The 13,212-nt window shown below is 45.5% G+C and overlaps 1 protein-coding gene across 3 annotated transcripts in view; it reads left to right on the forward strand.

Annotated features, from left to right (window-relative positions):
- The first annotated feature begins 2,767 nt into the window (after window positions 1-2,767).
- The window catches only part of DENND2B (DENN domain containing 2B), a 150,492-nt gene continuing 140,047 nt past the window's right edge, over window positions 2,768-13,212 (forward strand). For 2 of the 3 annotated variants that reach the window (XM_058837103.1, XM_058837093.1), the window contains exon 1: window positions 2,768-3,043. The gene's annotated coding sequence lies outside the window, so the exon portion shown is untranslated. Of the gene's footprint in view, window positions 3,044-3,801; window positions 3,817-13,212 lie in introns of those variants that run through there. The other variant, XM_058837110.1, reaches the window with a different exon arrangement.

Below are 13,212 nucleotides of genomic sequence, written 5' to 3' on the forward strand. Positions count from 1 at the left end.
CTGCCCCGCCCCGCCGGGGGCCGCTCCCGCCCGCCCCGGCCCCGCCCCACCCTCAGCCCGCCCCGGCCCCGCCCGCCCCGGCCCGGCCCGGCCCGGGGCACCGGTGCAGCTCCCGCCGGGATGCGGCCCCGCCGAGGGCTCCGGGGGCTTTGTTCGTCCCTTACACCCTCGCCCTGCCCTGTCATAGCGCGGGAAACACGCGTCCGGAGAGGCCTTCCCTGACAGGGTCAGTGAGGTGCCCCCGGATGCTGCTCCCCGGATGTCGCCTCTGCGCTACAGCGGGGATGAACCCATAGAAGCCGGAGGTGCCGAGCCCCGCCGTGCCCCTTGGTCCCTAGTGGGAAGCTGCTCCCCGCTCCCTTTTCGTTAAAGTTTTGCGGTACGAGCTGGCAGCGACAGCAGGTGGCGATGTCCGGCCGAGCGGCGAGGGTGCGGGTCAGGGGGCAGAGCTGCTGCGGCACCCGCTCCGCCAGGGAAAGCCCTGGGGCGGTGGCAGAACCACGCAGCGCTCGGGCCCCTGCCAGCAGCGTTCGCCAAACAAACCGGTTCTGTCCGTGGGAGCTGGGACTGTCCCGGGAGGGATCAGTAGCCAGGCTACGGTCACCGCTCGGAGTTACCGGAGTGGCTTGGGAAATGGCTGTGGCTGCGTGGGGGTAGAGCCGCTCTGAGCCTTCGCTAACCTCGTGTGCACCGAGGTGACGGTAGGAAGGGAAAATAAGCACAAAAACTTCCTTTAAGTCTCATATGGCCAAGGTTAACATGGAGGCCCTGATCCTTCAGGTCCTTCATTCTTGTTGAGAGCTTTGCTAGCCGTAATCTCTTTGACAAGCAAGAAAAAAAATCCTCTCCTAGTTTGCATTTTATTGTCATCTCCCAGTTGCTAAAGCAGAGCAGCAGCCAGTCCCTGCAATAAACAAGTCCTTCACAGGCTGCCTGTTCATTAAGACATTGAAAGCCCCCATTCAGTGTTGAAATCCAGCTTAACTTTAAGTTTGGTCTCTTGCACTCACAAGAAAATTTAGGCAAGTTGCTGGAGCACTTGAGGTCTGGAGAACTGAATGCAACATAAAGGGGGAGAAAAATAATATTTGATAAAAGCAAAGTTAGTGTGTTTGATGTGGTGGAGAAGCAGCCAGAACAGACTGCTTCCTGCTTAATTGGGAGTTGAACATCTTGGCATCGTGCCTTGTTAGCAATGGTCTCCTGGAGAGGTGAGTGGGTTTGCTATGTTGCCGCTCTTGTGAAATAGACTTGGAAAGGCCCTCCTATGTCGTTTTCATAACGCAGAGAGAAAACTGTGTTAATTTTTTATTCCTGTCAGGTACTTGTAGCAGTAGCTTGTTGCTCAGTAGGTAAATGATTCGTGCTGTGTTGAAATTTAAACTCCCACCATTTTTTGATGTTTGGTGACACAGTACTCCTTTTGCAGCTGAGTAAATACATCTGTCCCAAGAAGGTTGACAGCTGAAATAGCTTTTGCTTTGAAACACACATTCACATCAGAATCCAGATGAGAGTTACCCTTATTTCCTGTACATTCATTCTTTCGAAATATAAGGGAAGTTTGTGAAATGCTGGGCATTTCCACCAGATTCCTTGTTGTGTGGGATGATAGATCAGAATATCTGAGGACAATGTATTTAATTTTGCTGGTGAGGTGGCAAAGGCCAGCAATAGTTTATCCTGAGCACTTGGTTCTGGGCTCAGGGAAGTATCCTTGAGTAGGAGAGCTCGGAAGCATTTGCCTGATGCTGAACACTATTTTGCTTCCATTTCAGTCAAAGGAAAGAAAGTCAGCAAGTGCTTTAAAGTTCCAGAAAGGTGTCGTGCTGAAATTTGTATTTCAAATTGCAGAGTACATGCTGCTCTTCATTTTTCTTCTGTACCTAATATAATTTGGTTCATCTATTGTGAAGTGACTTGTTTTATCAATGCTTACATAATACTTCAAGATCTAGGAGCAGACTCTGTATTTTGCAATACTCATGGTCCTGCTAAGAGCTAGCACCCTTTCCTCTTATGTATTATTTTATATCAAACGTTTTGGGTGGGTTTCTCATCTGCCAAACCATCAGACAGAAGCCGTGGGCACGTGTGCCCGGGAGGTGGCCCGCACAGTGCTGTTGGTGGCCTGGTAGCCAATGCGCCATGCAGGGACTTTCTTCAGCCCCGGTTCGCACGATGCCCTGGGGGGCCCTGGCTGGGCCGGGGACAGCTCGGGCTGCGCTGCCCAGGGAGCAGAGCATTCCACACGGCTGCCAGGAGCTGCTCCCGGGGGGCTGGATCGGAACCGAGGCAGCCGGCATGAAGTTCACAGGCACACCGCTGCCTTCCTCGCCCTCCACAGGTGCTGTTAGAGCGAGCTACCCGGCGGAGCTCGGAAAGGCCCGGGAGCTCCGTGGTTCGCAGCTCCCCGATGGGAGCGGAGCCATCTGCTCCGCGCCTGGCGCAGGAAGCGCCTCCCGCACTCCTCCTTCCTTCCGCTCTGCCCCGCAAGCGGCTCCGCAAGGGCCGAGAGGAGCCCAGCGCTTGTAGTGTTTTAAATAAAAACCAAGCGATATCGGCCCTGCGGGGGAGAGCGAGGAGGAAGGCTGTCAGTCGCGAGGCTCGGTCCTCCCCTCCTCCTCCTCCTGTGCCCGTCGCATCTCCCCGCGGACCGGCCGGCCCTGCCCGGCTGCTCCCCTCCCTCCCGCCTGTCGGGAACCCGGGTTTGGGGCTGGGGGGCGGCGCCCGCCCCTCGGCGGGAGCGGTGGCTCGGCAGCCCGGGGCTGCAGCCCGGGCCGGGTTGCGCTGCGCTGGGGGAGCAGGTTTCTTTGTTGGCTGCCGGGTGACTGGTTCCCATTAATCTCCCGCACTGGTCGTGGCCGTCTCCACTTCCTGCCTTTGCATACTTCTCTCTCCCTCGATTTCAGTCCCTTCCCACCCCTTTCCCTCCCCCCTTTCTTTCCCTCTTCCCAGCTTCTCCAAAAAAGCTACGATCGCCCGGGCTGCGGGACGGGGGCTGCAGGCAGCCGGCGGAGGGAGCGCATCCCCGCGCACCTCGGTAAGGGCCGGGGAGCCGTGCTGCCGAGCGGTGATCGCCTCCGGGGACCCGGGCAGGGGAGTGGGACTGGGGGGAGAAAAGATCGCTCGTGCTCCGGGTGGCCGTCCCTGAGCACCGAGAGTCTCCCGCGAGCGGGGCGGGCCGGGGATGCGCGGCGGCGGCGGGGGCTCGCCGGGCGCTGCGGGTCCCGGACCGCGGAGCCCCCGCGGCAGCGGAGCCGCCGGAGGCCGTGCCGGTGCGGACCGGCCCCGCGATCCTTGCGGGACCTTGCCCTGCCCTGGGGGAGCGCAGAGGGGCGGGGGTTCCTTTAGCACGGGTGGAGCGGGGACTCGGTGCTCCCGCGCTGGTGCCACCGTCGTGCCTCGCGGGACTCTGCTTTTTGCGTGGGTAGCGAGGGCAGAAGCACCGCGGAGGGACAGAGCCCCCGGCGGGACAGAGCCCCCGGCGGGACAGAGCCCCCAGAGGGACAGAGCCCGAGGGACCACTTCGGCCAGACCGGGGTAACTCCAGCCCGGCTGGCGATCCAGCGCGCCGAGCGTGGGGCTCTGAGCTGGGGGAGACGGGGAGCTGCGGCACTTCTCTTCCCTTTCAGTGCCCGTTCGCATCGTCGGTCCAGCCGGCTGCGGTGTTTGCGTGCGTGCTGAAAAGTGTAGAGGAGCCACCTGGACTCCGGCGGAAGACTTTAGGATCCCAGGACAGATTTGGCTGAAGAGCTAAGGGAGTTCTGCAGCAGTTCACTTGGTGGGAAAATCAGATGTCCTGCTCTTGGCTCGGTACCAAACGTTTGCGTTACTAAGGTCACTGCAATCAAAGAGTAGCAGTTACATAGGAGAGAGCCTTCTTGTGCTTACTCCAGTTTTATCACTCGAATGTACTTCAAATTTAGTAGTCAAGCTGAATGAAGCTGGGTTCATAGTATTACTGCATGGAGTATGTCAGTAGTAGCGTTTTCTACACCCTGCACTGACCTGGGGAATAGGTTTTCTTTCATTTTTATGCTGGCTAGTCAGACTTTAGACATACATTAAATAATCCAATAAAACTGGAGTGATCAAAACTCATGGAAGATGAAGGATGAAACTTAGTTTTTGTCTGGTTTTTCATGATAAGATGAATTGAAGTGAGGTTGATTTACCTTTACGACTTAATAATGTTTTGTTTATACATGATTAATTTATAGTTGGTGGATGAAAATTTCCATATAGTGGAAGGGTAAGTTAACAAGGCAAAGGTAGGAGCATCACACATTCAAGGTGAGATTTGTGGAAATCATTTATGTTTTAGAAGCACCAAAATTTAACTTTCATTGTGGTGATCAGGTTATGCAGGTGAAATAGTGGAAATTTGTTACCAAGTTGACATTTAAGAGTAAGATTTATGGGTTTGACCATTCATTTCCCTCTTTCTTTAAGATTAGTTATTTAAAATAAAACTGCAACACGTTTATAGCAATGTGATGACTTGATAAAGTTATCCAGGAGTATAGTCAAGCACCTTTTAATATTAACTACCGTCTGTCCACTGTTAAGAGTGACTAGACTGACATGGAACTGGTACCTTGCTTCTGGGGTGGAACCAGTTTCCTCAAGAGCATGGAGTGAGGAAAGGGGCTTTTGGGAAGGGTTGACAGGGATGGTGGTGCTGGGCCTCACTGGGGCATGGAGACTGTCCTGCTCCTAAAAAGATGTAGCATGTGTTCTCCTCTTGTGTGCAGAAATGAGAGCCCTTGCCTGGCCTGGCTTTCTGCTGCTCCCTTCAGGGTGCTAAACTCCCCCAGCCAGCTTGTGCAGCATAGTCACTGCCCTTCCTGGCTCAGGGCAGGGGGAGAGGTGCCTTCTGTCCTCTCCTACCCCTGCAGCATGTTTGTGCTGCGGCTGCCAGGATGTGCTCCAAGAAGCTCAGGATCAAGCATTGCTCTTTCCCTTTAAGCAAGTGCCTTAATGTACACTGTAGCTCTTCAAGGAGAGTGTGACCCCTTATTATTGGTGACCCTGTAAACCATTGTGTAATCTATTGACTGTAACATACCATGCCAATTTATTCTTGGTTGGGAAGTCTTGCCAAGGACTTGATGGAATAGCATGATTTTATCCACTTTATTGTTTTCATTGTGTTTCATAAACATCTAAGACCCTCTGGGAAGAATCACTGGGGCGGCTGGGCCTCCTTTTTTTTAATTGCTGGTTAAACAAGTGTTGCCAGTTAAAAAAAAATTAAAGTGGTATGCAGGATCTCAGGATGCCTGGAACTGCTAAACATTCATTTTTAGGAAGCAGGACTATTTTTAGTGTAGGGGCATTTAAAGAAATGATACAAGCCCCTTGTGAAGAGGTCACTGTGAAGTACACTGAAGAGCCTGCTTTTAACTGGAAAGTAAACCCAAGTTTCCCACAGCTGAGTAAAGTAAAAGAACCAGATTTGTGCTTTTCCTGCCTAACTGAAGAGGGAAAGGATGAATTTTTTTGTTAGTTTACTGTAGTGGGAGTAAGGATGCCCAAGTTCTTATCATACAACAACTACAAAAGCAAAAATGCTGATCTTAATGACACCCTCACCTCTGATTTCCTCCAGTGAGTATCTGCAATGGAGATGTAGGACTGAAAGGCATTTAACACTTCCAAAGAGGAGCTGGGAACTTGCAACTAAGAATATGGTGTATCCCTTGGGATCTGTGTTTGTGGGAGATCAAAAGTTCCTTAAAAATGAATCCATGGTTGCCATTCTTATCTATACCTAAAAGAACAGGGGTAAAATTAGAGAAGATCATGTGTGTTGAGAACTCCAGGTCATCTGGGCTCCTAAATCACTTCTGAATATGGGATTGAGGTTGCCAAATAAATTACAGTGATTCCATGAAGTCTGTCCTCAATTCATCTGCCTGAAAAATGGAAGTCCTTGCTTTGGATGGCTTAAGAGAATGTGGTTTAGGTCAATGTTATCGCTGTGTGCTACAAACATCATGTTGTCTATGATGTCTTGAGTAATCTATCTATGTTTAATGTAACCCAGGCTCCTGCAGGGCAGAGGACCAACATCTGGACTGATCAGACTTTCAAAATGTATGAAATGATAGCAGAGTTGATTTTTGGTCCAAACTTCCTTGATGTCTTGTTTAGAGTAAGTTTAGTTTAGATTACGAATTTGGGGTTTTTCCTTTTTTTTTCCTTTTCTTTTTTTCCCCTGTTGCTAAGTGCCATGTAGTTAGTTTTGTCTGTGTGCTGTAAAGTGTGTGCAACTGTTGCTTTTCAGATTTTTTGGTCTGCAGTTGGGATTTAGTTGGCAGTGTAGATAGAGACAAGTTTGGGGAACTGAATCCAAATATTTACATTCTCAATTTGGCCTAGTTTTTGTGCTTGTAAACATTCTTAGTCAAATTGAACTTTGGTGAGGTTATAAGTGGCTTTGCCAAACCTTGGAGAGTCACACCCTACAAGACCTGAAATTCCCCATTTTGGCAAGAGTTTTGGATGCTTTTTGGGTGTACATGCATCATCTGAGAGTTAGAACTCATCATTTTCACCCCTTATTTGACTGCAAAATATTTTCCTGTTTGTTGCTTTTTTTTTTTCATGTAGAAATGTTTCATGCTGGTGTGCTATGTCAAGTTAAATGTCATGGAGGAGAAGTCCTGCCCACTTATGAGGTCCTGTGCAGATTCCATAAATCCTGGTCTCCTATGCTGCCCTAGGGCTCTGGCCTGGTAGAGAGGGGCCATGGTGGAAATTCTTTTCTCTCTGTAGCTACTCTTTTCCTGGTCCTTGAAGTTTCATTGTGCAGAAATTTAAAGACTGATTTGAGCAATGGGGATGCTTGCTTATGGAGCTTTAGATTAAATCCTCTCTTCATTCATGTAGGCTTTGAACAGCTGTCAGATTTTGCTAGAAACTTTTTATTCACTGAGGACTGAGCCTGAAAGATGTGTTCTCTATTAGCATTTGAACTTTCTGAAGTCAACGCTACTACAGACTGTGGGGATAGGGATCAGCTACCACATTAACGCTTCATGGCCAACCCTCCCTCTTGTGTGGGAATGCCTTCCTGTTTGGGGCTGTTGCTGATAATCTGAGTTTGCAGTTAGGATAGTTTAGTTGCAGCGAGCTGGAGACTATTCTGGGATAGAGGTGACTGAGTTGCAGTGAGTTACAATAAGAGTTCTTGCTCATCAGCTGAGGTCTGGAGCTTTGTGTTCTTAGCCAGCCAAGTCTGGCCTGCCTTAGCTTAATCCATGGTGAACATGTTTAGAGTAATGTAACTTGCTCTCCATCTGAAGTGTATTCTCAGATAGTTAAAGCTGTTCAGGGAAATTAATGGTCTAATTCCTACAGCCAGTGTTTTTCTACATTCTGCTGTGAGCTTCTGACCCTGGAGATGTGCTTGGTAGGTTGAGGAACACAGGACAAGAGTAGGTGTTCACTTTTAATGCCACCTTGAAGATATGTTTGGTTGAGCTGTGTCTGTAGGCTGAAAAACTGCTGCAGTCTAGTTGAGAATTCAGTGAATTTGTGAAAATGGAGAGGTCCTTAAGGACACAGGGAAAGCACAGTGGGTTTCTGTCAGAAGTGCACTCTGTCTGTGTTCACACACACAGGAACGGGATGTTATTTCAGTGTGAGTATATCTGTCTCCTAATTGCTCTTAAAATGAAGATGTAAGAATGCTTAATGTGTTAACATTTAGTGTTAGGATTGGTGCCAGCACAGGAAACCAGGTCTTTGAGTTGAAGCTTTTAACATTATTTTCTAACTCCCACGTTATTAAAAACAGTCACTGCATAAAGTTTCAAAGCTATAATTCATTTTATCATTTTGATGAGGTTGTCACACTGAATTACTGGTTTGCATTTTTTCCCCTTAGGAAAAAGATTAGTAGTCTTCATGGGACACCAGTGACAATCACAGGGGACAGATGTTAACTGACTTGCACTGTGCAGAGCACTCTGCTCAGTCTGCTGTTACAAACATTAGGGCAGAGACCAAAGATTTTGGGAGGACTGGCCTGGAAGATCTTGCAACCTCCTTCAGTGAGGAGCAGATGTTTCGGACACTGACTCTGCTCATTGTTCTGGGAAGTCCTTCAAGTTAGGAGATGAATCTGTCTCTGGACATCTTTGCTTTCAACATTGTTATTACTTGAGGGAGTACAAATAGTTTTTGCAATACGGGATGAAATTAATGAGGAATTCTAATGATTTTGATCCTTTGTCCTGATGAAAACTCCTATCACTTGAAGTCACAGGAAAGGGCCTAAAGTTGTGTTTCTTTCTATGTGGGCACAAAGAGAAATGAGACATATTGACTGACTCACTGTATGTGAAAGTGCTTCTCTTTTGTGCTACAGGATTTTAATGATTGAAGTTTCCAGTCTTAATCCTGACTCTAGGCTCACAGCATCCTGCTATCCAGTGTTGTTCAAATGAGCTTCATGAACCAGGAATATTTTTAAGATATGGCAAATGAATAAAGTACAAAAGCTTACCAAATAATCAGCAAGCTCTGATTATTTCCACTGTGAAGCTGCAAATTGGGCTGCAGTTCCATACCACAGCTTGTGTTTTTACTCCCTGCTGTATTGTTAACTTGATCTTTGAGCAGAACATCGCCTGTGCCACTCAAACTGTCTAAGAAATTACTGACTTGAAAAAGAGTTGAGGTCAGGATAGGAAAGGAAAAAAGGGATCATAAAGAGGAGGTGTGAAATCATCTGCACCTCCCTGAAGGCTGCTTATAAAGATTACTTACTTAAAAATCTCCAAAACTATTAAAACAGCATTCAGTTGTCATAGATAGAATTAGTGCAGCTTTAGGTTAGTGTGCATATTTTTGTTGGTGTTTTATGGATGTATCCATCACCATTTCTCCTGTGGAAGTGAATAAATATCTGGAATCATTTAATTGCACTTAAGGGAAAAACAAGGACAAGGACAGGGAGCTCATGTTTTCTCCTTCTTGTCACCTGTCTCATCTGAAAGTCCCTGGGACACTCAGGGGTATTTGCAAATTTTAATGGCACAACCCTGATTGCCTGGTTTTGTTATTACTCAACCTCAGGGTATCTTCCAACCTCCCTCCTACAACACAAGGTGTTGTACTTCAGCTTTTCCCTTCCCAGTGCTAAGGACTGGTGCAGAGGTGTTTCCTGCTGATTGGCTCAGTGTTTATTAGCCTCTGAAACAGCGCTGCTTTTGCTGATGTAGTTGCAGAGCAGCTGGCAGCGTAACTGCTCTTTCTCTCCAGAGGTGTCCTTGGGCCTGGGAAGCAAAGGAGGATGTTGCCAGGTGGCAGAGCTATCTTCCCATCTAGTGCCAAGGTGAGCTGGGAATATCTTCTTTTGCCTGCTCTGCTTTTCCTGTGGCTGCAAAACTTGGATAACACAGGTTACTCTCCAGAAAAAATAAGTTCAGAAGAGGCAAGAGTTCTCCGACTCCTGCTATTTTACCTGTAAGGCTTCATCTAAACCCTAATTCTTTGGGCAAAGTTGTCACTTAGCTCCCAGGGAAATGTTAGGAATTCTTTTCCTTAGTGTTCTGCTTTTCTTCTTTCTCCTTTTAGCCCTTAGCTTCGCTCTGAGGGCACTCCAAGCTCAGCAGCAGGGCTGTAATGAGCTCTGTGTGTGCCATAATCTCGATTTGTGCTGCTGCTTTCATGCTGTAGATGGATGTGAGATCTACATTTTGCGGATACCACTTCCACTGTGTCTTGCAATTTGTTAGGCCATAGAAAGGGGATAAATAGTGACAAATTCTTCATCCACCTGTGAGCAGTGAGGCTTCCTGTCTGTCACAGACACTCTATGATAGCAAGTACTTGAGCTGCTGGTGACATGCTCCTTTGTTTATCTGTTCTGATATTGATATCTGTATTTTGTGGAATGCCAAGAGAGGTATGAGACTGTGCTTTGCACTGTTAAAGAGTATCACATAAGATTTAATTGTGATTTCAGCTTTAATTCTGGCATTGTTAGCCATTGAGTTGTTTCCCTGTGAGACGGTTATCTGTGAGCTAGAGAAACCAACAGAGAAGTTGGTGAAAGTTCAGCTAAGGCTCTGTCTCCCAAACAAAGCAGTGAGAAAACCATGGAGTTTTCAGTGACAGGCACATGCTCCAGAGAGAATAACAGTGGAAGGTAAAAAAAAAGTTACGAGATAAATACACTGTTTCCTATACACCTCCAAGAGATTGCACCTGGAGTGTGGGAAAACTGGGATATATGGCTGAGGGGCAGTGTGTTTCTTTTCACTTGTGTAGATCATTGTATATTGTGATATTTCTGGCAACTGAAAAATGACAGGAGTTAATATGTAGCTTAAAATCACGGTCTGTGAGAAAGATGGGCGAAGCCTCTTGCTGCTCTGGGTGAAATCAGCTTCTCTTTTGAGGTTTAATGGTTTATATTCAATCCATTATCGTTATTTTTAGTAGATAGCATTATTATGTACAGAGAGTGTGAGATGAATCTGACTGATTTTTGGCATACTAGTGTTGACCCAGAAATACAGTGGGTAGACTGATGTGATAGAGGAAAAAATCTGGCCTATTCCTAAATTTGGAGAGACAGTAGAATGTTTTGCTCTGCAGAAGTGTAGCTGAGCCACTGAGCTTGGAGGTGTGCTCTGGAAGCAGGACAATTAGAGGTTAGTAGCATATTTATGTGAGAAATTCAAATATGTAATGTATATTCATGAGCCTATGGATAATGGCTAAAACAGCAGGAATCCAGCTCGGCAAAGCCAAGTGCTTTGTCTTGGACTAAAATCTTCCTTTTCCCTTTCCCGTGTGCTTTGCAGCAGGACAGGTTGGCAAGCACATCTGCCTGTCCAGCCCAGACAAACATGTAGTGGGAAGGTCAGCTGGGGTGGAGACCACACAGAGCAGCTGCTTTGGACCAGATGAGTTATCCCAGCGGTGTCTGCTCACCTCTTCCTCACCTGGCATTGTAGTTCTGGCTGGCTTTCCAATTTTTCCTGAATCTACTTATTTAAAAATTAACTTTCCCCTCCTAGTTAAGCAAAGAGTAAGGGGCAAGTACATGTTAAGTTTTTTTTTCTGTGGAGATTTGGGATAACACTAAATATTGGATAATCAGTAAGAGATGTTTTGATCCAGGATTCATTGACATAAATGAGATTTTATAAATAAATAAATAAATAAATAAATAAATAAATAAATAAATAAATATGTTTTTGTTTTCAATACACAATGAAGACTTACCTCCATAACTTCTACAAACTGAATGGAGTGTTCCTATACTGGGTCTAATGGAGGTAGGTTATTTTTATCTCTAGGCTTTATCATGTGGATTTAAAAACCTGAATGATGAGGGCCTCTGAATAAAACTAAGATTGGTGTTTTTTTAGGAGTAGAGCAAATGACAATAAAAAGCAGGAGCTGAATTCAGATAGTAGCAGAAAGATGATGAGCTATAGCAACAGAGTAACATCTTTCATTTGTAAATCTAAAAGCATTTAAAAAGATGTGAACAAATGAACAAAAGACTGCATCTGACTTTGGTGGATGAGGGAAGCATCAGTGCAGATGAGAAGGATTGGGAAGGTAATTCTGGGAACAAATAAACACTTTTTTCTTCATTTTCAGTGTAAGTCTTAGGAAAATCAGAAATATATTGTGAGGTAAAACATTTTCTTTTGTATTGAACTGCAAGTATGCAGAGTAGTGCTTTTCAGATGACAATATTGCTGCTACCCTTCAGTGCTTCACAAATGGTTTCCCACTGCTCCCACAATGGTAAGATGTGTTTCTAAGTGAAGTTACTTTTCTTCAAAAGGTCAGGTGATGAGACTATCAGGAAAATTTAGGTTTTTAAAACCATTTCTTCACTGTGTAATCTCAAATATTTATTAATGGACCAATGTATATACAAAGATGTGATGTTAATACTTTTTTTTTTCCTTGAAAATTATGAGTCTTCTGTCTCTACTTATGTCTGATATTTTGAGTATTAGTCATAACTTTTATTTCTAGTTACAAGGAGGCAGTTATTTTGTATCTACTATGCCCATCCTTTCCCCCATTATAAACCTGTGCCAAGAGGCAAAGATACTTTCTGGTACATCGGTGTTCAGCTCAGGCTTACGTCTTATGTAGAGTATATTTATCATGACTATTCAAAAGATATTAATTTACCCATTTCTTTTCATAGCTATTTCAAATAGTGCTTTCTGTATGTGGATTAAATTAGCCCTTTTTATGGATGGAAACAGAGGTTTGCTTTGACACACAAGTTATCACAGCAGATGTTTAATTTATCCCTAAAATTCATTTTTATCAGGGAGTGGAGGACATAAAGACCCTTTTTGCCTTCACAATTTCTGATCCTTATTAAGAAGTCCTCAGTTCTCTATAAAGCCTTTACTAGGTTAGATTCAAATAGAACAAAAAAGGCTCTGGCTTTTTATACAACCCTGCTGAGATTTTCTAAGTCACTTATGATAGTTAGATGCTCATTTTCCATTAAAGTCAGTTTGAACCAAATACAAAAATCCTCAGTGTGGCTTTTGCCTAATTGTTTAACAATAAAACATCCACATGTTCCTCTTAGAGGGAACTTGAGACCTTCACATTAGGAATGTGCAAGCAAAAGGCAGCAACTTATTGTTTCAGTGTTTTCCTTGTATTAAAGATACTTCTACATGTCTGTATATTTTTCTGTTGAAGCAGAAAAGTACCTCTTTCTTAAAACAATTCGGTCCCAAAATACCTGCTTTGCTTCTGTTCTCACACTTGGAAGAAAACAGGTTTGCTCTGTAATGTTGGTGTTTCTGTACTTTTCTCCATCTGATTTTAACCACTCTGGGAATAATCACCTGAGAGGAAGAGCATGATGATCTTTCTCTAAAAGAGAATAATTTATTTTTCATAACAACTAAGTTCAATGTCTGTGGAAAGAAACAAAGACAGAAGGAGAGAAATATGGGTAAAGAGTTACTACCTGGCAAATCTCTTGTCCAGTTGCTGCTTTTTTGCTCACTCATTCAGAGGTCCTCTAAGTCATTCCATTACCTGGAACCTCAGCTTCCCTGTGTGTTTGTAAAGCAGTAACTGATATCTCCCCACGTATTCCTGAGATCTGCACATTGAAGAAGCAAAAATAACCAGATGTTTGTATTTTGTTGTATCTTATGACCTTAGGTACCTTTGCAGTTTGCTGCATTT

Source organism: Poecile atricapillus, chromosome 1 (assembly GCF_030490865.1).
Source record: "Poecile atricapillus isolate bPoeAtr1 chromosome 1, bPoeAtr1.hap1, whole genome shotgun sequence".
Classification (NCBI taxonomy): domain Eukaryota; kingdom Metazoa; phylum Chordata; class Aves; order Passeriformes; family Paridae; genus Poecile; species Poecile atricapillus.